The sequence below is a fragment of the Scyliorhinus torazame genome, chromosome 5 (assembly GCF_047496885.1).
Source record: "Scyliorhinus torazame isolate Kashiwa2021f chromosome 5, sScyTor2.1, whole genome shotgun sequence".
In the NCBI taxonomy this organism is placed as follows: Eukaryota; Metazoa; Chordata; class Chondrichthyes; order Carcharhiniformes; family Scyliorhinidae; genus Scyliorhinus; species Scyliorhinus torazame.
Window position 1 is genome coordinate 292,632,567 of NC_092711.1, and position 23,084 is coordinate 292,655,650.

At 46.6% G+C, this 23,084-nt stretch overlaps 1 pseudogene; it reads right to left on the bottom strand.

Moving 5' to 3' along the window:
• Positions 1 to 22,132: 22,132 nt before the first annotated feature.
• On the bottom strand, positions 22,133 to 22,864 carry LOC140422573 (ribonuclease H2 subunit B pseudogene; annotated as a pseudogene).
• Positions 22,865 to 23,084: the final 220 nt, after the last annotated feature.

A 23,084-nucleotide genomic window follows, 5' to 3' on the forward strand; every position in this document is an offset into this window, starting at 1 on the left:
CTCTCCGCCCTTTTTAGTGGGAGTTCGCCAATCCCCCTCTCGTGGTCCCCTAGCTGAACTACGAACAGCCCGCTCTTCCCCATATTGAGCTTGTACCCCGAAAAGTGGTCCACATGTTTCTTAAGGGTCTTCCCTTGAACTCGGGCCCTATGTGAGTCTGGCCAGTCTGGTCCAGCACCACTCCCGTGAGCCACAGAACGCCATCGCCAAAATTCCGTACATAAACAGTGTCTCCGGCGTGGAACGTTTGCCCTGACATCCTGGAACTGCGGTGATTCTTCTGTAACCCCTGATGCCACTCGATCATTGCCCCAAGGTCTGGAAGAGTAAGACGCAACTGTATCCGGAGTCGTCGTCCCATCAAGAGTTCTGCTGGAGCAATCCCGGTGGTCACATGTGGCATCATACGGTAATTGAATAAGAAGCGTGCTAACCGTGTGTTCACAGACCTGGTCGGCTGCTTTTTCAAACCTCATTTAAAAGTTTGGATTGTCCCCTCTGCCAGTCCATTTGTTTGGAAGGAATACTGCATGGACTCTTCATACCGATTCCAATCCTCCAGCCCTGCGTCAAAGGCATCCAATTTACCGAACAACGGCATTTAAAACAATACGATGTACCGCATTCAATACGAGCTTACAGTGGATAGGTCAATTGACTGGCGAGTCCGGGGCTTCCGTAAATCCTCATCGCCAATACAAGAACTCATAAGGAAGCTGTCGTTAATGAAGGCAAGTTTATTTACATACTTACAAAACATGCTCAGCACAGCATCTCGCTCCTAGTGCAGACCTCGCTGGGAAGAAATCTCTGAACGGGCCCTGAGTTGGGCCTGCTTTTATGTACTGCCTTAACAAGCCCCAGGTGGTTGACCTCCGCCCCCTACCTACGGAGCTGTACTCCACCGGTCCCACAGGGTGATCAATGGTTGTTTCCCCAGGATCCTCATGGGGGTTATAACACCCACCCAACCTGCACATCAATGGACACGACAGGGTAAATTCGTAGCATGACCAAGCCATCTAACCATGCAGTATGTTAATGAGCTGTGCATTTCTACTTGAAAAGCCTGGTTTTATTATAAATTAATAGTTTTATTGTGAGTTGAAGAAACCTGAGCGTTGAGTGGTCAATCTGAGAGTAATAGGTAAAACACATATTTGGCCGTATAGCAAGCCGGAGAAATCATTTAAATATATATGATGACCCGTGGAGTAGTGGAACTAGAAACAGACGGTGCACTCCTCCCATCTCGGTCGTAACACTCATTTTCAAAATCTTCTCTTAAAAAAATTGATAGGTTGTCTCAGCAGGAATTTGGGCTTGGCCCCTTGTAAGTTCTCATTTACAGTTTTACAAACGTGTAACTGAGCCACAAGGAATGGTTATCTGCTCCACAAGCCAACCCCTCACAGTTGTGATGTGTGAAGTGTTGTGGTTAGACAGCATGTGCTGAAAGGTAAGCTAAGGCCAATTAGGAGGGAAGAATCTGGAGAATTTCGCTAGGCGATTGAAAAGCCAATTGAGACCACATTGGCCATATTTATACCACATACCATTGATCAATAGTTCTTAAACATAAAATATTAAAAATGCAAGGATGGCACTGCTGCCTCATGGTGCCGAGAACCCGCGTTCGATCCCGTGGAGTTTGCACGTTATCCCGTGTTTGCGTGGGTCTCAGGCCCACAACCCAAAGATGTGCAGGCTAGGTGAATTGACCATGCTAGATTGCCCCGTAATTGGAAAAAAAAATTGCGTACTCTAAATTTAAAAGAAAATGTACATTTCTGGTCTTTTGATCATAACCAGTTTTCAAAGGGCGGGGGAATGTTTTTCCCCGGCAGGACTTTCCACTCACGCCAAAGTGGAAGGAATTTTGAATGGCTCTTGGCATTTTCCAGCCCCACCCACGTCCGTGACAGGGCCACAATATTCAACCCTCGATACGTTTCCCATCTGTGAGTCTTAGAGACGATAGGCACAGCAGTGTGAAGAGCAATGAAATATTGTTTTAATTATACTGAGAAACTTAAGGACTGAAGGCCATAGACAAGAAGATAAAGAAAATTGAATAGAGTGGAAAAGTTGGTTGGGATGAGATGATGGGCAATATTTTGGGAGACAGCATATTCTCCTGCCGAAGGAAAATTGCAACCGATTTACTTTCCACCTGGGAGTGCAAATCGGGAAGCAATTCCGTATCAATCGCCATGCGAATACCGAGTAATAAGAAGAATTCCCAATGGAATCCCGCTCTTGGGTCGCCATTTCGAGAGGGTGGCCCGATAACAAAGTCCCGCAGCTGGTCAACACCCACACACACCGCAAATTTGCCACCCCCCTCATCCCCACACCGGATTTCCCCATCGCGACCCCTAACTAAAGGAACCTTCCACAGAAACCTCCGAACTGAAGGAACCCTCACAGAGATCCCTAAATAAAGAACACCCACAGAGACCCCTAACTAAAGCAACCCCCACCCCCACAGAGACCCCTAACAAAAGGCACTCCCCACAGCGATCCCCTGACTAAAGGAACATCCCCGTCACCCCCCCCTTAAAGTTGGGGCTCGGCCCCCAAAGATGCGGAGCATTCCGCACCTTTGGGGCGGCGCGATGCCCGACTGATTTGCGCCGTTTTGGGCGCCAGTCGGCGGACATCGCGCCGTTTCCGTAGAATTTCGCCCCTGATCTCAAGTTAGTGTCTGTGGATTTCCTTTCAGAATCCCCCCAGATGATGACCGCATGTGAGTTTCCAAATTCCACTCCGCTCCCAAAAACATGCTTTCAAGTCTCTCCACTCCACTCCCAAAAACATGATTTAAAATCTTCTCCCTAAATAATGCTTTTGCTTCGAGGTTTGTATTCCGGAATCCAGTCCAGGTTTTACAATTGACTCTTTTAACCCACATTTTCACTCCATTTCTAAGATCGAATGCAGTCCAGGATTTTATGCCACCCCTTTTTAGGTTTCCTTTGTCTCAACTACTTTTAAACAAACTCTGAGAGGCAGCCACCGATTTCCATATTTCAACTCACGTTCCATAGGCTGTGATAAAATCTCATAAACCTGAAAATCACTTCAGATATCTTTTTTGGCTTCTCACGATCCAATGCCTTTTCAACTCTGTGACTTTACTGTACTCTTTGTTCTAGTACCTTTAACCTCAGACCTATTGGAAACCTCTCTTCATTTTTCTAGTTTCCTTAGCTAGCTGCTCTTCAGGGGCGTCATTCTCCGACCCCCCCGCCAGGTCGGAGAATGGCCGTTGGCCGCCGTGAATCCCGCCCCCGCCCCCGCTGAAGTCTCCGGTACCGGAGATTGGGCGGGGGTGGGAATCGGGCTGCGCCAGTTGGCGGGACCCCCCGCTGGATTCTCCGGCCCGGATGGGCCGAAGTCCCGCACAGAAATTGCCTGTCCCGCCGACGTAAATCAAACCTGGTATTTACCGGCGGGACCAGGCGGCGCGGGCGGGCTCCGGGGTCCTGGGGGGGGGCACGGGGCGATCTGACCCCGGGGGGTGCCCCCACGGTGGCCTGGCCCGTGATCGGGGCCCACCAATCCGCGGGCGGGCCTGTGCCATGGGGGCACTCTTTCCCTTCCCCCTCCGCTACGGCCTCCACCATGGCGGAGGCAGAAGAGACTCTCCCCACTGCGCATGCGCGGGAAACTGACAGTGGCCGCTGACGCTCCCGCGCATGCGCCGGGAAACTGACAGCGGCCGCTGATGTCCCGCGCATGCGCCGCATTTCCGCACCAGCTGGCGGGGCAACAAACGCCATTTCCGCCAGCTGGCGGGGCGGAAATCCCTCCGGCGTCGGCCTAGCCCCTCAATGTTGGGGCTAGGCCGCCAAAGATGCGGAGCATTCTGCACCTTTGGGCCGGCGCGATGCCCGTCTGATTGGCGTCGTCTTTGGCGCCAGTCGGCGGACATCCCGCCGTTGGGGGAGAATTTCGCCCCAGATCTCACCATTTGTTTTCTTAACCATTACTCTGTAATTGTATGGTTTTTCTTCTAGCAAAGCTGAGAGAGATGTTCCCTCTCTAGCCTTCTAAACCAACGGCTTCTATCAGAGCTGTCAGAGCTGGTTTCTCTCTCACTACCTATTTCAGATTGACCTGGCTTTAAGTTAAAATTAAGAACAAAGGAAAACCCTTCTCTCGAGATAGTGGCCTGTTGTTGCTAAGCACTGGCTTACTTCTATTTACTCTTCACACTGTAACACCCTCTAAGCACAATAGTGACACAGCTGGAGCTGAACCAACACACGGGCATACAAACACCGTTGTCCAGAATGAATGTAACTATAGGTTTTACTCTTCCAGGCACAGAAACATTAAATTAAACCCACTTTCAACTATATCATATTTCTAATGTTTACCAATGATAAATATCTATCCACATAACGTATTACATCATACAAGTGCATTTTTCTTAGTTCACAATTACACATGTCGTAATATATAATTACAATTATTTAACCAAAACAAAGACAATAACTTAAACAGCATCATCAGAAGCTACACAGCCACCCAGGGCCGGGATTTGAACCCGGGTCATTAGTGCCATAGGCAGCAGTACTAACCACTGCACCACGTGCCACTCCCTGGCATAGTTCCACTCTCAAGACCACTTTCTAAATTCACATCTGGTAAATTCACGTTTCAATTTAACAGTTCGAAGGTCATTTTTCTGCAATAACATCTCTTTTCGTCTCTTGTCAAAATCCATTTTAGCTGTTTCAAGAATGCTGTTAAGATAGGACGGCACGGTGGCGCAGTGGTTAGTACTGCTGCCTCACGGCGCCCAGGACTCGAGTTCGATCCCGGCGACGGGTCACTGTTGATATGGAGTTTGCACTGTCTCCCCGTCTCTGCGTAGGTCTCACCCCCATAACCCAAAAACAAATGTGCAGGGTAGGTGGATTTGCCATGCTAATTTTCCCCTTAATTTGGAAAAAAATAATAATTAGGTATTCTAAATTTATTTTTTGAATAATTGTTAAGATGCGTCTTATGTTCACTTGAAATAGTATTGTACTCTTGGTTCATTTGTTCTTTGAACTTTGTGGGAACTTGTTGTTCCTCCCAACTCCATTTCAAATGAGTACTTATCATATTGTTTGAGCCATGGCAATCACTTCCTCTCCGAAGTTTCATAGCTCGTTCTAATCCTTCAACTTTTTTTGCACAATTTCTGAACTGTCTCAGTTTAGTTCTCAGTCGAGTGGTCTTAGGCAAACTGTTCACTTTGTTACATCTTGTGTAGTATCACCGACAAGTATTTTAAAATTAATCTCTAGTTATTCGCTCAGAAAGATGACTTTGCAATGTCACTACGTCTGGTTGACGAGTACTTCAGTTGTCGTGGTTCATTATTAACTTCGATACAGTCAGTTCTTTGCTCAGTTCTTTGCTCAACTAATACCAGGATTCAACAATGAGTTTTTATTGACAGGAACAGTGGCACGGTAGCATAGCACGGCTGCTTCACAGCGCCAGGGTCCCAGGTTCGATTCCCGGCTTGGGTCACTGTCTGTGTGGAGTCTCCCCGTGTCTGTGTGGATTTCCTCTGGATGCTCCGGTTTCCACCCACAAGTCCTGAAAGACGTGCTTGTACGGTGAATTGGACATTCTGAATTCTCTCTCAGTGTACCCGAACAGGTGCCGTAGTGAGGGATTTTCACAGTTACTTCATTGCAGTGTTAATGTAAGCCTACTTGTGACAATAATAAAGATTATTATGACTTCTGAATTGCAACACTCCATCCGATCCATCATCTTCTTCATTTCCTCTATTTTGTTTTAAAGTTCAAAAAACTCATTGTTCTCCTCACGTCAAATGTTCCAACAGTTTGTTCGTTTTTTAAAACCGATTTACCAGGTTTTACCCTTCCAGGCGAAGAAACATCAAATTAAATCCTCTTAAAACTGTACTTAATTTCCAATATTTACCAATTCAAATATAAATCCCTTAAAGCTAGCTTTGTTTTCCTAACACTTATCTCCATGGAGCTGTTTTTGTATTGCAAACCTGAGACACCAAACTTTGTAGACCCATGACAATGCTTTCAATTCGTTAAGTGCATGGGGAATTGTTGGATTCGGTTTAAGAAACCAACCACTTTAGCACAGCCAAGTGATGGAATTAAAACTGATGTCTTTTTTTTAAGGTCAGTTTAGAAAAAAAAATCAGAATGTTGTAACGTCTGCTGAACTTTCATTTCCTGAATCTGGTTAACGAGCTCAGTAATACCCAGCCCATTAAACAAATACACAAGTTGAAACCTTCAAAACATCTCACTTTGCTGAAAGTAGAAAATTAGAGAGTGCAAAGCCAGGGTCTATTGAGTGGTACTCTTCAGGTGCTAAGAATGTCTAATTCTCATACTTATATTCCATTCCTTGAATCAATGTCTGTCTTAATTGTATTCAAATCTGTGATCCTGAAATATTCAGGAAGGCAGAAAAATAAAAAAGGGAGAAAAATCAGAGAAACGTGTTTATTCTTCTGAAAGTGTTGCTATTTTTTATTGCTTTCTTCCTGAAGTGGAATGCCAAGACTGATGCAGTGTGTACACAAATTGTTACAATATGGTGCACAGGCTTATAGAAGGTACAACGGATAGTCAGATATGGGTAATATTGTGAGCAAGTTAAGGTTGCATGGTAACGGCTTGTGGTTTTATTAGATAATATGATGGTCATGCTCATGGTGCCCAGAGAAACTTAATGAACAGGTTAGCGGGCTTTAAACAAAAGCATCAGCAGATATGTGCAGGAAAGTGGCAGCAAATGACCTTTACCACAAGGATTGGACCAGGTTATGCTGAACTAGAAATGTTCAACTTCTTTATGCAGCAAGTGGTTAGAATATAGAACTCACTTATTAGCATGTTTGAGAGGAAGTTGGATAAGTACATGAGCGAGAAAGGAAAAAGAGGTTATGCCGATAGGATTAGACAAGGTAAATTGTGGGGAGGCTTGTGTGAAGCATAAGCACTAGCATGGAGTTGTTGGGCTGATTGGCCTGTTCTCGTACTGTAAGTTCTATTTATTTACAGAATGGCTGTGGTGAGTTAATGAGGTACAGAAGAATAAACTCATGTCATTATTGTATGTCCAACTATTTTGCAATAAGTGGATCCATCCCTTTATCACTAAATCATCCATTCTGCAAGGGCAGTTCTCAAGTAGGACACAAAACAAGTTCTCCAACTGACCAGGGCCACAGTTGGAAGAATCAAACCACCTTCAAGTTCAGAACTCACATAAATTTTCTTGGCCACCTTCTAGCACCAAACGTGCAGGCAGCTTGGTATTTTAGTGCGGCAGAGGATTGGCTGACTTTTGTATGGAGCCAGCAATACTTCCCTTCCTGAGATGTTTCCTTGAGGAATCTCTGTCTAAGCCGCTCAACACCTTGACTAGCATGCACTTTGCCTGTTCCACCAGGGACTCCATGAAAATTGCAATTAGATTCCGCTAACTGGTGTAGGACTCGCAGGTCGCAGGTTTAAACAGCCTCCCACCTGCTTAGCGTTAAAGTGCTGGACTCTCGTTTAAAGACCAGCCTAAAAATTGAATCAAGTGGGAAAATGTCCAACGTCCCTGCAGAATCTCCTCTGCTGTAATGGTGATTTTTACTTTCAGTTCATTAATTCTTCACTTTTATTTAGTGTAAGCTGCTTATCAGTCCAATGTTTTAAGTAGACCCAGAAAAGCAGCAGTTTCATCAATTTTTTGCTGATTGAAAGAAAATTATATATTTTTTACCTGCCTGTCTGAAAACGATTGTCAATATGACTGAGAACTAACGCAGCATATTAATTACTTTGTATGGAATATTGTTCCTGTCACATCAATGAAAGGGTTAATTCCCAGGGTTAGTTGTAGTGTCCCACCAAAGGTGTTCACTGTTTTTGAATGTAGAGTCAAAGAGTTTTACAGCACATCAAAGAGCCCTTCAGCCCACCGTGTCGGTGCTGGCCATCCAAGCACCTATCTATTCTCTTTTGTTTATTACTTTATCAGAGTTACAAATCAGAGTGTGGACAGGGGCAAACCCCTAATCCGGCTCCTTGCCTGCTCCAAAAACCAATTCAAATTGAATCCAACTCATGGTCTCCACAAGAGAGACATACCAGATCCAGGCATTACACCTGACCTCACGCTCATCTTAGCCAAAAGGCCGAGAAGTGATAAGCACCTATCTATTCTAATCCCATTTTCCGGATATGGTTCCGTAGCCCTGCATGCTATGGTGCTTCAAGTGCTCATCTAAATGCTTCCTTAAATGTTGTGAAGGTTCCCACCTCTACTACCCTTTCAGAATATGGATCGAGAATAGCCTTCGGGATGAACTATTTGGACAGCAGCAGTGATACCCATGAGGAACCGCTACTACTATGAGAGAAGGGGAGAAAATAATTCCAGTTGAAGTTGATTGGGGCAATTAATTCTGTTTCTGTGCAACTACCTTCTAGGTTCAAATGGACTTTGAAACCTGAAGTATTTTTTTCCCTAAAATAAAAATTGTAAATATGCGGCATGGTGTTGCGGTGGTTAGCACTGCTGCCTCACGGCACGGAGGACCCACGTTTGATCCTGGCCCCAGGTCATTGTCCCATGTGGAGTTTGCACATCCTCCCTGTGTCTGCGTGGGTCTCACCCCCACAACCCAAAGATGTGCAGATTAGGTGAATTGGCCATGCTAAATTGCCCCTTAATTGGGAAAAAAAATGAATTGGGTCCTTTAAATTTATTTAAAAATAATTAAATATGCAGTAGGTGGAATGGCAGCTGAGCTGTAGGTTAGTATTTTGGGAAGATACACTTTAGAAGTTCTAATAATGTGCCACGTTAACTGCTGTTACTTTCAGGTGCAGACTGACCCTTTGTGCACCTCCAGCATATTCTGGACATGCTCAGATTTCAGATTGCTAATGTGCACAAACTTACTTTTGGCTTCTAAATGTCGCTGTGTGTTTGCAGCTCGAAATCATTCCAACACATTGTATTTTTAATAATATCTACTGTGAGGTGCGTGAGTTCAGTTTTATTCCACTTGATGTCCTTCCAGACTCAACATCAAGTTCAACAATTTCAGGTCATAACCACTGCCCTCATTTTTCCAGACAACAGCTTCACAGCGTTGCAGCATCATTACCACACAGGGGGAGGCTTTTCAGCCCATCAAGTCCATTCTGGCTCTCTGTAAGGTGTGGAGCTGCCATGACAGCGGCATGTGGGGATCTGTGGAATGCACTGAAATCCTGGACAACCATACCCGCAGTGAGTGCCGATAGCTTGGGCAATCTCTGCTTAAATTTGTTGAGCTGGAGTCTGATTGCGAATATTGGGGGCATTAGGGAGGGGGAGAGTTATCGAGACACTTTGCTCCAAGAGGCAGTCTACCCCCTTAGGTTAGGTAGAGCTTTAGAATTGGTCCATGGTTAAGAACAAGAGGCTGTGACTGTGAGTCAGGCAGGTCTGGGGAGCCAATACGTAGCGATGGAGGAGTCTCAGTCCCTGACTTCATCCAACAGGTACAAAGTGCTTGCTACCTGTGTGGATGAGGAGAAGGACTGCAAGATGGATGAATGGACTGGCCATGACGCCATGGTGAAGGATGCCATTCAAGTGGAGGGAGTGAAAAGGAATGTATGTGGTAGCGACAGGAGAAAGTATAGCCAGGGGATTGATACTCTACTTTGAGCTGTAACTGGAAGCTGCTAAGGTTGTGTTGCCTGCCGATGCCAGAGTTAAGGACCTCTGCTCGTGACTAGAGAGGAACATGAAGTGGGAGTGGGAGTATTCTGTTTTCATGGTCTATGTGGAAACGAATGACATAAGTAGATCTAGATGGCGCAATTCTCCCAATTAAGCATCATTTTGGTTGGGTTTTGCGGGGCGATTCCTGCCGGGTGTTTGGCATGATCCAGATCGCATGTCACCCACACATATTAATTATTTTGGAGCATGAGGAGATTCTCACTGAATCATCCCATATGTAGAATTATTTCTGGTGGGAAACTAAAGAAGCCTACAAGACCGGCTCCTCAGAGATCAGGGTGCCCTTTTCAAAGGGTGCCCAGATCTCAAAGTTAGGTTGAAAGCCCCCCACACCCCTGCCCACGGATATCATGACCCCTGCAGACATGGGCAACGCCCCCAACCATTTTGTCAGCAATGGGGAATAGCCTCCTTCCCCCCACCACAAGTGAGCATACCCCATTATGGGGTCACTGGGGGCCCTCATCCGCCTTTAAGGCCAACCCCGCCCCCCCTTCATATCCCCCATTCTTCAAACTCCCTCCTTCATACACTCCCGCCCTTCATACCCACCCTTCAAATCCCACCCTTCATATACCCCTTCAGACATCACCCCTTCAGGCCCATGCTTTATGCCCCCCCTTCATGACCCCCTTTCATGGGCATGGCCCCCCCTCAGGCCCCACCCTTTGGCACTGCCCCATGGCACTCCAGCACTTGGGCACTGCCAGAGTGTGAGATTAGCACTGTCTGGGTGCCAGAGCCTCTGGGCCTGGTGGCAATCAGCACTGATTGGCACCGGCCTTAGGCTGCGTCGGTGGGACTGGTGAATCCTGGGAGCCGGGAGACTCTGTTCTCAAACAGGCTGCACACATTTAAATGCGTTTAATGACTCATTTAAAAATGCAGATCTGGATCACACCCAGCAAGGGCATGATCCAGATCACATCGATTGTCTTGGCGCCTGGCTGTCCTGCTATCCACCAGGAATAGCGGGATCGACACCCGGCACATCACGACTGGAAAATTGCACCCGATGTTCAGCCAAGAGCATTTGAGCAGTTAGGACCCAAATTAAAATGTAGAGCATCAGAGGTACAGGCAATCATTACCGGCCCGTTACCTGAGCCACACACACATTGGCATGGAATCAAGCAGATTGGAGAGTTAAACGCTTGATTCAATGAGTGGTGTGGGGGGAAGGGGTTTTGATTCATGGGCTCTGGCATCAATGCTCAGGAAAGGGTGACCAATCTGTTGGCGCGAGCTCCACTTGAACCCGGCTGGGAGGGTGTCATGGCCAAATGTATAACAAGGGCTGTGGACAAGACTTTAAAATAACGTGGTGGTGGGCAGCATGGGAGTGCAGCGGTTAGCACTGCTGCCTCACTGTGTTGAGGACCCGGGTTCGATCCCGACCCCAGGTCACTGTCCGTGTGGAGTTTGCACATTCTCCACGTGTCTGAGTAGGCCTCACCTCCAAAACCCAAAAAGATGTGTTGGGTAGGTGAATTGGCCATGCTAAATTGCCCCTTAATTGGGAAAAAAAGAGTTGGTTACTCTAAATTTATTAAAACAATAAATAAATAAATAAATAAAGGGTTAGAGGGGGGTTGGCAGGAATGGGTTGGGGTGTGTGGTGGTGATGGAGGGGATGGGTTTGGGTGAAAGGAGATTTAGAAATTCAAAGAGAAAAGTGGAGGCATTGGAACAGTATAGCAATCACAGCTTCACAGCGCCAGGGTCCCTGGTTCAATTCCCCGCTGGGTCACTGTCTGTGCGGAGTCTGCACATCCTCCCCGTGTCTGCATGGGTTTCCTCCGGGTGCTCTGGTTTCCTCCCACAGTCCAAAGATGTGCAGGTTAGGTGGATTGGCCATGATAAATTGCCCTTAAGTGTCCAAAATTGCCCTTAGTGTTGGGTGGGGTTACTGGGTTATGGGGATAGGGTGGAAGTGAGGGCTTAAGTGGGTTGGTGCATACTCGATGGGCCGAAGGGCCTCCGTCTGCACTGTATGTTCTATGTTCTATGTTCTAATATGAGTAAGGAAAAGCAGAATGGGACAGGAAGGGACAGAGAGGTTAAGAAAAAATGGAAAGGTTACCGCAGGGTATAGAAGTAAAAACAATAAATGAAAGATTCATTATCTGAATACACCAAGTATTTGCAATAAGCTGGATGTGCTAGGAGCACAAATAGACGTAAATGATTTAAATCTAATCACCTTTACAGAGTCATGGTTATAAGGTGATCTGAGTGGGATATAAATATTTCAGAGTATGCAATATTTTGAATGGACAGACAGAACGGCAAAGAAGGAGATGTTGCCCTGATAATAAAAGATGACATTAGGACATTAGTGAGAAAGGATCTGGCCTCTGAAGTTCATTAAGTAGAATCGGTATGGATGAAAATTAGAAATAGCAAGAGTCAAAAAACATTGGTGGGAGCAGTTTACAGACAGAAAGGAAAAGATGGTTGCATTGTTGAGTAAAGAAAATATTGATACAATATTGAGGAAAGATATTAGCATGCATAATGTGGAATCTGTGTGGGTTGAGTTAAGAAATGTCATGGGGCAAAAGACATTCATTCGGGTGGCATACAGACTACCAAACTGCAGTGGTAATGTTGGGAATAGCATTCAATAGGAAATCAGAGATAAAGGAACGTCTGTGATTTTGGGTGACTTTAATATGCATATAGATTGGGAGAGTCAAATTAGTCACAGGATAATAGAGGAGGAATATCTGGTGTGTATACTGGATGGTTTTCTGGACCAATACATTGAGGAACCAACAAGGGAGCAGGCCATCTTGGACTGGGCGCTGTACAATGAGAAAGGATTAGTTGGCAACCTAGTTGTGAGAGAACCCTTCGGAATGAGTGACCATAATATGGTGGATAGTGAGATTCTAAGGCGAGGGGTGGGATTCTCCCGCAATCGGGGGGGGCGGCCCGTACCGCCGCCAAGTGTGGTGTGAATCACTCCGGCATCGGTCTGCCCAGAAGTTGCAGAATTCTCCGCACTTCCGGGGGCTAGGTTGGTGCAGAAGGGGTTGGCGCCGCGCCAACCGGTGCCGAAGAGCCTCCGCCGGCCGGCGCAAGTTGGCGCATGCGCAGAACTGCCGCGTGTTTCCTGCGCATGTGCAGGGGGTTTCTTCTCCGCACCGGCCATGGTGGAGCCTTACAGAGGCCGGCACGGAGGGAAAGAGTGCCCCCACGGCACAGGCCTGCCCACAGATCCGTGGGTCCCGATCGCGGGCCAGGCCACCGTGCCCCCCCCACCCCCCACCCGGGCCAGATCCCCCCACGCCACCCGAGGACCCCACTAACTGCCCTCCAATCCAGGTCATATCCATTTTACGCCGGTGGGACTGGCCGAAAATGGGCGGGCGCTCGGCCCATCGAGGCGCGGAGAATTGCCGGGGTGGGGGGGGGGGGCGCTGCCAATGGCCCCCGGTCGGCGTGATCCCTGTCGCCGATGAAAACCGGCGCCAGAGAATTTGGCAGCCGGCGTCAGAGCGGCGGGGCGGGATTCAACCCCCCCCCCGGGCGATTCTCCGACCCGGCGGGGTTCAGAGAATCCCACCCTAGGGTCCTGAATCTTAATAAATGTAACTATGATGATATGACGCATGAGTTGGCTATGATGTACTCGGAAACATTACTGAAAGGAAGGGCAGTGGGCAGGCAATATCAGGCATTCAAGGAACGAATAGATGAGCTCTAAACATTGTTTATTCCTATTTGGCGCAAGAGCAGAAAGGGAACTGTGGCCAAACTATGGCTTAGAAGGGAAATTAGAGATTGTATTAGATTTAAAGAAGAGGCATACAAGTTAGCAAGAAAAGCAATAGACCTGAGGATTGGGAACAGTTTAAAATTCAGTAAAGGCAGACCAAGGGATAGATTAAGAAGGGGAAAATACAATATGAAAGTAAGCTGGCGGGGATCATAAAAACTGACTAGAAAAGTTTCTATATAGTAAAGGGAAAAAGAGTGATGAAAACGAATGTAGACCCCTTACAGTCAGAAAGGGGGGAATTCATAATGGGGACTGCGGAACTAAATTCGTACTTTGCTCCTGTCTTCACAAAGAAAGACATGAATAATGTACCTGAGAAAAAGTTTTAGTGAGGAGCTGAAGGAAATTAGTATTAATAGAGAAATGGTTTGGGGGAAATTAATTGGACTGAAGGCAGATAAATCTCCAGGGCCTGATAATCTTCATCCCAGAGAACATAAGGAAATAGATCTAAAAATAGTGGGCGGGATTCTCTCAGTCCGGGGCCGGGCCGGAGAATCGGCGCGACCGGCGCGGATCGCGCCACGCCACCCAAATGCTGGGACGCGATTCTGCGTCGGCGTGGTCAACGTGGCGCCGGTCGGGGGCCGCTCTACAGGGCCCCCCCCCGGCGATTCTCGGCCCGCGGCCGTAACAAAAAGCCCGAGTTCCGCCGGCACCGTTCTAATCTGCTCTCAAACGGCGGCACCTCGGCGTGGAAGGGTCTGGAGGCGGCCTGTGGGGGGGGGGGATCGACCCCGGGGGCCTCCGTTGTGGCTTGGCCCGCGATCTGGGCCCACCGATCAGCGGGCCGGCCTTTCGGGCTGGGGGCATCCTGTTTTCCGTGCCGGCCCCTTTAGCCCTACGCCATGTTGCGTCGGGGCCGGCGCAGAGAAGGGAGCCACTGCGCATGCGCGTGTTGCCGCCGGTGCCACTGCGCATGCACAGACCCCCCGGCGCCTAGTTGACGACAGGATCTGCAGCTGGAGCGGCGTGGGCTGCTCCAGTGCCGTGCTGGCCCCCTGAAGGGGCCAGAATTGGTGATCCTGAGGCCATGTTGACGCCGTCGAGAAACGCGACGGCGATTCCGACGGCGTCAACACTTAGCCTCAGGATCAGAGAATCCCGCCCATAGATCCATTAGCAGTCATTTTCCAGAGATCTTTGGACTCTGGAATGGTTCCTACAGATTGGAGGGGAGATAATATTTTTTTTAGAAGAGGCTGAGCGAAAATCAGGAACTATAGACCAGTCAGTCTAACGTCAGTAGTAGGAAAGTTGCTAGAGTCCATTATCAAGGATTTCATAGCACAGCATTTTGAAAGCAGATTACTGCTGATGCTGAAAGTTTGGATTTTGACAAAGGGTCATCTGGACTTGAAATGTTAGATCTTTTCTCTCTCTACAGATGCTGCCAGACCTGCTGAGATTTTCCAGCATTTTCTCTTTGGTTTAATCAGACAATGTAAGCATGAATTTATGAAAGGAAAATCATGCTTGACAAATCTACTGGAATTCTTTGAAGGTGTAACTAGTAGAGTTGACCAGGAGAACCCGGTGGATGTGGCTTATTTAGATTTTCAGAAGGCTTTCGACAAGGCCGCACATAGCAGATTACTATGTAAAGTCAAAGCACATGGAATTGTGGGTAGTGTCTTGGGATGGATAGAAAGCTGGCTAACAGACAAGAAGCAAAACGTTGGAATAAATGGGTCTTTTTCTGATTGGCAGGCAGTGACCAGTGGGATACCGCAGGGATTTGTGCTAGGACCCCAACTGTTCACATTATATATTGATGATCTGGGTGAGGGAACTAATTGTAGTATTTTCAAATTTGCGGATGATACAAAGTTGGGTGGGTGAACTTCGAGGAGGATGCAGTGATGCTTCAGCGGGATTTGAACAGGCTGAGTGAGTGGGCATATGCATGGCAGATGCAGGATAACATGGGTCAATATGAGGTTATCCACTTTGGTTGCAAAATTAGGAAGGCAGATTATTATTTGAATGGATGTAAATTAAGGGAGGTGGACACACAGTGAGACTTTGGTTACCTCATGCTGAAAGTAAGCGCTCAGGTACAGCAGGCAGTAAAGAGGGTAGATTCAGAAAGAATGTTCTTGATGGCGGGGGGGTCCAGGACTAGGGGGCGGGTCATAGTTTGAGGATAAGGGGTAAACCTTTTAGGACTGAGGTAAGGAGACATTTCTTCACCCAGAGAGTGGTGAATCTGTGGAATTCACTACTACAGAAAGAAGCTGAGGTGAAAACATTGTAAATTCAAGAAGCATTTAGATATAGCTCTTGGGGCTAAAGGAAATAATGGATAAGGGGGGAAGGCGGGATCAGGGTATTGAACTTAATGATCAGCCATGATCAGAATGAATGGCGCAGCAGCTCGAAGGGCCGAATGGTCTCCGCCTGTTTCTATTTGTTATGTACATTTCTATGAATGGCAGACCAGACTTGATGGGCCATATGGCCTATTCTGCTCCTATTTCTTGTGTTCTTATGCAGAGCAATACAGTCAGTCCCATTCCCCTCTCTATATCTGCTTCTGATATTTGAAACATGAAAACACGAAAATCGCTTATTGTCACAAGTAGGCTTCAATGAAGTTACTGTGAAAAGCCCCTAGTCGCCACATTCCGGCACCTGTTCGGGGAGGCTGGTACGGGAATTGAACGGTGCTGCTGGCCTGAATTGGTCTGCTTTAAAAGCCAGCTATTTAGCCCAGTGTGCTAAACCAGCCTCTTTATTCTGCTGTTTTCATTTCCAGCTTCTCTAGATGACCTTATGTTTCTTTTCTCCTACTGTTTGCCTTTGTAGATTCCAAATAGAGATATCGTGCAGGACAAATGGGAGGGTGCAAAGTAAAGGTTTATTTAAGGTACTCACAAAAACTAACTCCACTCCCCAAAGGGTCTCCTATGTGTCTATTACGTGGGCTCCCCTCGTTAAAGGGGAAGCCCCGCCCCATTACCAGGGAAGTTCATATTCAGTAGAGGTCATGGGGAACTGGCTGGTCCACACCCTGCGACCCCCATGGGGGTTCTAACAGTCTTGCACCATGAGCCATTTGTCACTTACAGTTCCGCCTTCCACGCTATCACAAACCTTCCCTCATGTTCTTTTCTCCCCTACAACCCTTCCCCTGTTTCTGTACTTGGTTCAAATTTGTGACATCCCTAATTATTTCTACTTTCAATGAAAGATCGACAACCGGAAACATGAACCCTTTTCCCTTTCAATAAATACTGCCTGGCCTACTGAGTATTTCCAGCAGTTATTGTTTTTGCTTCAATATTCCTGCATTCAACGTGTTTTGCTTTTATATTTGTTTTATTGCTTAGAATGGTCGACCTGAACCTGTTACAGATGCTTATGGCCACTTGTGACCAGGGGTGTCCTCCAGTTGGTCCAATCGGGGAACTTTGAGGCTCGGGAAGGACAAAATAAAACAATGTTTTTGTTTCTACTAGAGAGGAAATTGGTAAGTTTTTAAAGGTGATTAATCCACTTTCACCTCTGTATAATGGGGCCTTTATTAGCCCCCTGAAGGAACTCATGCCATGTTCCATTGGGCCTAATGGGAGCATTATGGGGAGAATTCCTGAAGTAACTCAGGGCCTCCCCAGATTCACCCAATGTAGTCCCAGAGTGGAGAGGGAAAAAAAGCTTTCGGTCCCCAATCAGAAATTAGCTGAATTTTACATAGTGTGGTCTGGAATTTGTCCCCCATAAGTATTCCTCCGATTCAATTCTCTCCTTCACACCTGGAATTGTGTCTCCCGTGAGTGTAATCTGCCAGCAATAAAAAAAATACTTTGCTGATTCCCTTAAACAGCTGCAAAATACTTCAAATTTCCAATTTGTGGTTCAATGTGAATACTTAGTTAAGTGAAAACCCAGATGCTGTGTGTTACAAGTTGGCAGGCTGTAATGCAACACTTAGGGATGGATTTAATGCCAGTGGCAGCAAGCCTGTCCACTGTCTGCAGAGTCAGTGACAACCCCGCCCGTAGTCTTTTCTGGGAACCCCAATGTGGTTTGAACCCAATCAGCTCGTCTGCTGTCTGCCATTAGGATTCCCAGGGCCTTCAAGACAAGGGTCCGTATCAAAGGCTGGCAGATGTTCAGACTCAGCAGTGCCATTGCTAGGGGCAGTGGCCACTGCTGGTAATACAGGAAACTAAGGTAGAGGACCGTCGTTGGAGACTCCTGAATCCAGTTAGTGGGAGGGCCTCACCAGGGCCAATCAGGCAGGCCCCAGCGAGGAGGGGTGCTAGGGGAAGTCAATTTAAAGTGAGGTGGGGTTGGGCGGGGAAAAGGCGGGGGGGGGGGGATCTTACTGCTAACAGAATCCTCCTTAGCACTCAGGGAGAGGGCAGGAGGGTGCCTCCCAGCCACAGGCAGCCCTGCCAGGGCATATTAGGTGGCCTGGTCACATGGCATGACCCCATCTCCTTTCCTTGCCACTGTAGGGTGAAACCCTTATGTAGCCCTTACTTAGCCACTTAAGGGACTGAATTGACCCCATGGGAAGGCCAACCTCGACCTTCTCCTTCCAGGGTTTAATTGGGAGGAGTCGGGAAGGCAAACGCTCACTACCCCTCACTTTTCCACCCAATTAAATACAATCCCTTGCTTCCAAGCATCCTGGGGTACATCATTTTGACCAGTAACCGACCAAAGGCTAGACTCTAAATATAATTATCAAATCGGTATAATTATGAAATTAGGTTGGTTAGTTCAGTTGGCCGGATGGCTGGTTCATGATGCAGAGCGATGCCAACAGCATGGGTTTAATTCACGTTCTGGCTGAGGTTACCATGACGGCATTCTCAGCCTTGTCCCTTGCCTGTGGTGACCCTCAGGTTAAATCACCACCAGTCAGCTCTCTCTCACTCAAAGGGGAGACCAGCCTATGGCCCACTGGGACAATGGTGACTATCATTTTCATATAAATGGGGGGCAACTGCTCTTGTATCACTCAAGAGAAACAGAAACTCTCAGAGACGGACAGCTGGCCTAGCAGCATGTGGGGAAAGAATAGACCAAGTCAATTTTAGAAGTGGAGGCTTTTGAACAAAAAGTAAGTAGCTCGGAGGCAACAGGAGGACCACGAAGATCCAATGGGAACGTATAGGCAGATGTTGATGACCTCAAGAAAACATTTTTGTTTTTGGAGAATCGGGATTTTTAGGTAAAAGCAGATCGAGTTGACGCAAAGCCGGGAATGTGAATCACCGGGGGGACATCTTCGGAGCAAAGGCTGGGATTGAGAAATGGAGAACAGATTGTGCTGGAGCAAAGCCAGCAGCTGAAAAAGAAAGAGAATGCATAGTTTTGAGAGCCAGGCGAGGATTGTGTGTGTGTGTGTGTGTGGGGAGGGGAGGTGGGGGGGTTGTGGAAAAGCAGAATGGGGTCAGACAAAAGCCAGGACTTGGGCACAGAAGGGGAGCCAAGCAAGTGTTGCAGTTTATCTAAGGCTACGACAAAGAGGAGAGCCATGTAATAAGGGTTCATTAACATTCAATAATTTACAAGAATGTACTCAAGGGTTTCAAATGTAATATTGAAGCATTGCTTAATTGTATTAAGGTGCGGCTTGATATCTGTTATTCTATATGCATATATCCATACAATGATTGCTGCAGCATCAATAGCCAAATCCTGCCCTGATGAATTTGAGAGTTCTCAAATGCTCCTGCCAACAGATTCTCATTAAAAGATGTTAAATGTACTCATTGTAACCCTTTGAGGTTTCATATTACTGTATTTATTCTTTCAGTGATCAAAGATTGAATAACTCTGTTGCCGTGCTTTGCAGTCTGGTGATGGATATGCATGTTTCATCAATCAGCGCTAATACACTGACTTGCATGGGTCCCATTTTGCTACAAGTGAAAATGTTTTCTTGAGACCAGTGCTGCCCTTAGCCTGTCTTTCACTGCTGTCAAAATGTCATTCACTTATCAAGAATTAGTCTTCCTTTCATTTGACTTGACGTTCATATTTGACTTTGCCATTTGTTTTCTTTAGTCGGTATAGATATTTTAGATCATTCTGTACATTATGCTAATTATTTCCAGGCAATGCGGTGTTAATTAGGTTCATACCTAACTTTTGTTGTCTCAGCCTGTAGCTAAAGCAGTGGAGATTTTACCTCGTTTTTAAAACTATGAAAAAGACGAAACACAATCCGTTTATCTGGCTTCTCGACCAATCATTTTTCTACTCTGCTCATATGCTTAGAAGTTAACTGTAACGCAACAGTGACACTAATAGCATCTCAGCGAATAGGTGAATAGGACATTCTGAATTCTCCCGAACAGGCACTGGAGTGTGGTGACTAGGGGGTTTTCACAGTAACTTCATTGCAGTGTTAATGTAAGCCTACTTGTGACACTAATAAAGATTGTCATTATTAATTAATATCACTCAATTATTTTAATATTTCATCTGCAACGTAACCCATTCTTTGGTCTGTTTTATTCACATGCTCTGCTTCGCAATGTAATGGGCGTGATTGAATGGAAATGAAACAGAGTCCCATGTCGGGCGCGTTTAGCCAGGTGTTCCCCGGTGCTGGCAGCGCAGACAACAACCAGGCTATTAAATGAGAGGCTGCTTCATTTCTGGACCTTGCTGAGGAACGCCCTGCCGAGGCAGCACTTAGTCCTATTTCCTGCACCAACGACTTTCACTCACCAATATAGGATGGGAATGACACCCTGATCTCTCGACTCCCAACCGCAGCCTCCAGACCCAACCGCCTAATGCCCCAACTCACCAATTACAGGGTCATTGAGGACACCCAGCATGGGCAAGATGCCTGCTGAGCACCTTGGCACTGCCAGCTTGGCAGGGTGACACCTGGGTGGCATTGCCAGGGTGCCCAGGTGGCGGTTTCAGGCTGGGAGTGCTGAGGTACCCGGGTGACATCAGCAGTGCCAGGGTACCACCCTGCCCAGAGGCTAACCACCCAGGGGCCTCTGATCGCCTGGGAGACCCCCCTGCTAAGTGCCATTACACATTTGTGCAGGCCACTGCTAAATGGTGCCCAGACGAGGTCTCTGAGGTGAGGGGATTCAATCGCGGGATGCCTTCGTTAGATTGCACCTGAGGGGCAGAGGTCTTGCCTTAAAGCAAATAATGCTTGCTCCTTGCGGGGCAAGTCATCAGTATCTTGGCTACCCCCTGCCCCCACCACCTGACTTGTTAGCCAACGGGGAGAGAACTGTGGACTGTCATAAAATCCAGCCCCATGACTTAAAATAAAATTAGCAATCATTTAGAAATTCATAGATTCATGAAAGGCAGCTAACGTGGATTTATTTGAGGCAAATCATATTTGATTAAATTAATTGGGCTGGTTGAGCACACTGGGCTTTGAATGCAGACCAAGGCAGGCCAGCAGCACGGTTCGATGCCCGTACCAGCCTCCCCGAACAGGCGCCGGAATGTGGCGACTAGGGGCTTTTCACAGTAACTTCATTGAAGCCTACTCGTGACAATAAGTGATTCTCATTTTTTCATTTCATTTCATTTTCATTTTCAATTGAGTTCTCCGTGTACATAGATGCTTTTGATTTGCTTCAAGGGAACACAACCTCAAAGTCTGCTGCTGGGACACAAACGTCAGGGTTCAGTGATCAGTAAGGATGTCAAAATGGACAGTAAGGGTGGACAACAAAAATGCTGGCTGAGCCAGTGATGCCCACGGGGGTCGTAATGGACTGAGGAAGGATATAGGTGGGCTATCAAAATAGGTAAACAGGTAACAGAAGAAATTTAATGTGGACAAGCACAAAGTAATGTATATTAAAGGAGGAATAAGAAATGGGAGTGTACATTCAATGGAAAAGCTGAAGCCTGTGCAAGTAAATAATTCCCTGAAAAATGCAAATGAAAACTGACCTAGGTATAAAAAAAAGACAAATGGAATTTTGAGCTTTATAAATAGGGGCCTAATTCACATCAGTTATGAATTGTTGATTGGAGTACCTTTAAGCATGCTTCTCCCGTCAACCTTCAGTTTTCATAGTATTCCTACTGTGCAGAAGGAGACCATTTGGCCCATCGAGTCTGCAGTGCCCCTCCAAAAGAGCACCCCACCCAGGCCCACTCCCCCCCTCTATCCCCGTAACCTTTGGACACCAAGGGGCAATTTAGCACAGTCAATCCACCTAACCTGCACATCTTTGGACTGTGGGAGGAAACCGGGGCACCCGGAGGAAATCCACACGGGGAGAACCTGCAGACTCCGCACAGTCACCCAAGGCGGGAATCGAACCTGGGTCCCTGGCACTGTGAGGGAGGAGTGCTAACCACTGTGCTGACCTTTTTTTTTAAAGACATGAAACTTTTAATAATAGATATATTCAAACCAGAAAAATGGGCTTTGGACCTATAATCTGCCCGAGCTAAAAAGTAGCAAAATTTAGCACTGTTACTATGAAACCAGTTTACATTATTTTCCAATTAGTCTAATACAGGGAGCAGCAGAAAATACAACTCAACCCTTGACGAAAACAAAAACTTCATTTTGTTTTTTAAATGAAGTTATGCTATCTTTAATGTTCCTTTATTCTTTGACATAAAGAAGGCAGGTATATTTTCCATTCCAGTCTTGTCAACCTTTGCCAAAGATCTCTGCGTGGCTTGGAGATCTTTGCTCCTTCTGAACCAGGGTTGAACTTGGTCTAGTCTTCTTCAACCTCCAGTCGTTTGTTGGACACTTTCCTTTTCTTTGATGGTTCTTTATTCGCTGCCGTTTTTGTCGAAACAGCTGGAAAGTCCAAGAATTTAAGAAGTTCCACACTTAGATCAACAGGAATATAATTCAATAGCAAACCATGAAGCATAACATAGATAATCCTCTTCAATTACTTGTGTAGATTGTTTATTTCTAATCAGCATACTGGACTGCACACCTCCACCTACAGAAGGATTGGTGTTTGTCAGTACTTTGACAGCCTGCTCAACCTTTTTCTTTTAGTCACATCAGGGTTTTCGCTCTGTCTTTTTTATAAAACTTCCAATTACAAATTTCATTTTCATCAGTGAGGTGATCCAAAGTCCTCGTACAGTTCAGTATGCTGCTGCAACCGGGAAAATCTTCATCTTTATTACCTGATCCACTGGCTGAAACTTTCCTTGCTTTTCATTGGCCTATATAAGGTATGGCAGTACTAAAAACAATGGGTCCATGGGAGCCACAAACAGAGACCTTCTTTAATGCTGAACAGAGCGACAAATAAACCAAGAACAATACTCTTCACTGAAAGTCTTCAATTCACATACTTTTTTTAAATGATAAATTTAGAGTACCCAATAAATGTTTTCCAATTAAGGGGCAATTTAGCGTATTCAATCCACCTACCCGGCACATCTTTGGGTTGTGGAGGCGAAACCCACGCAAACACGGGGAGAATGTGCAAACTCCACACGGACAGTGACCCAGAGCCGGGATTGAACCTGGGACCTCGGCGCCGTGAGGCTGCAGTGCTACCAC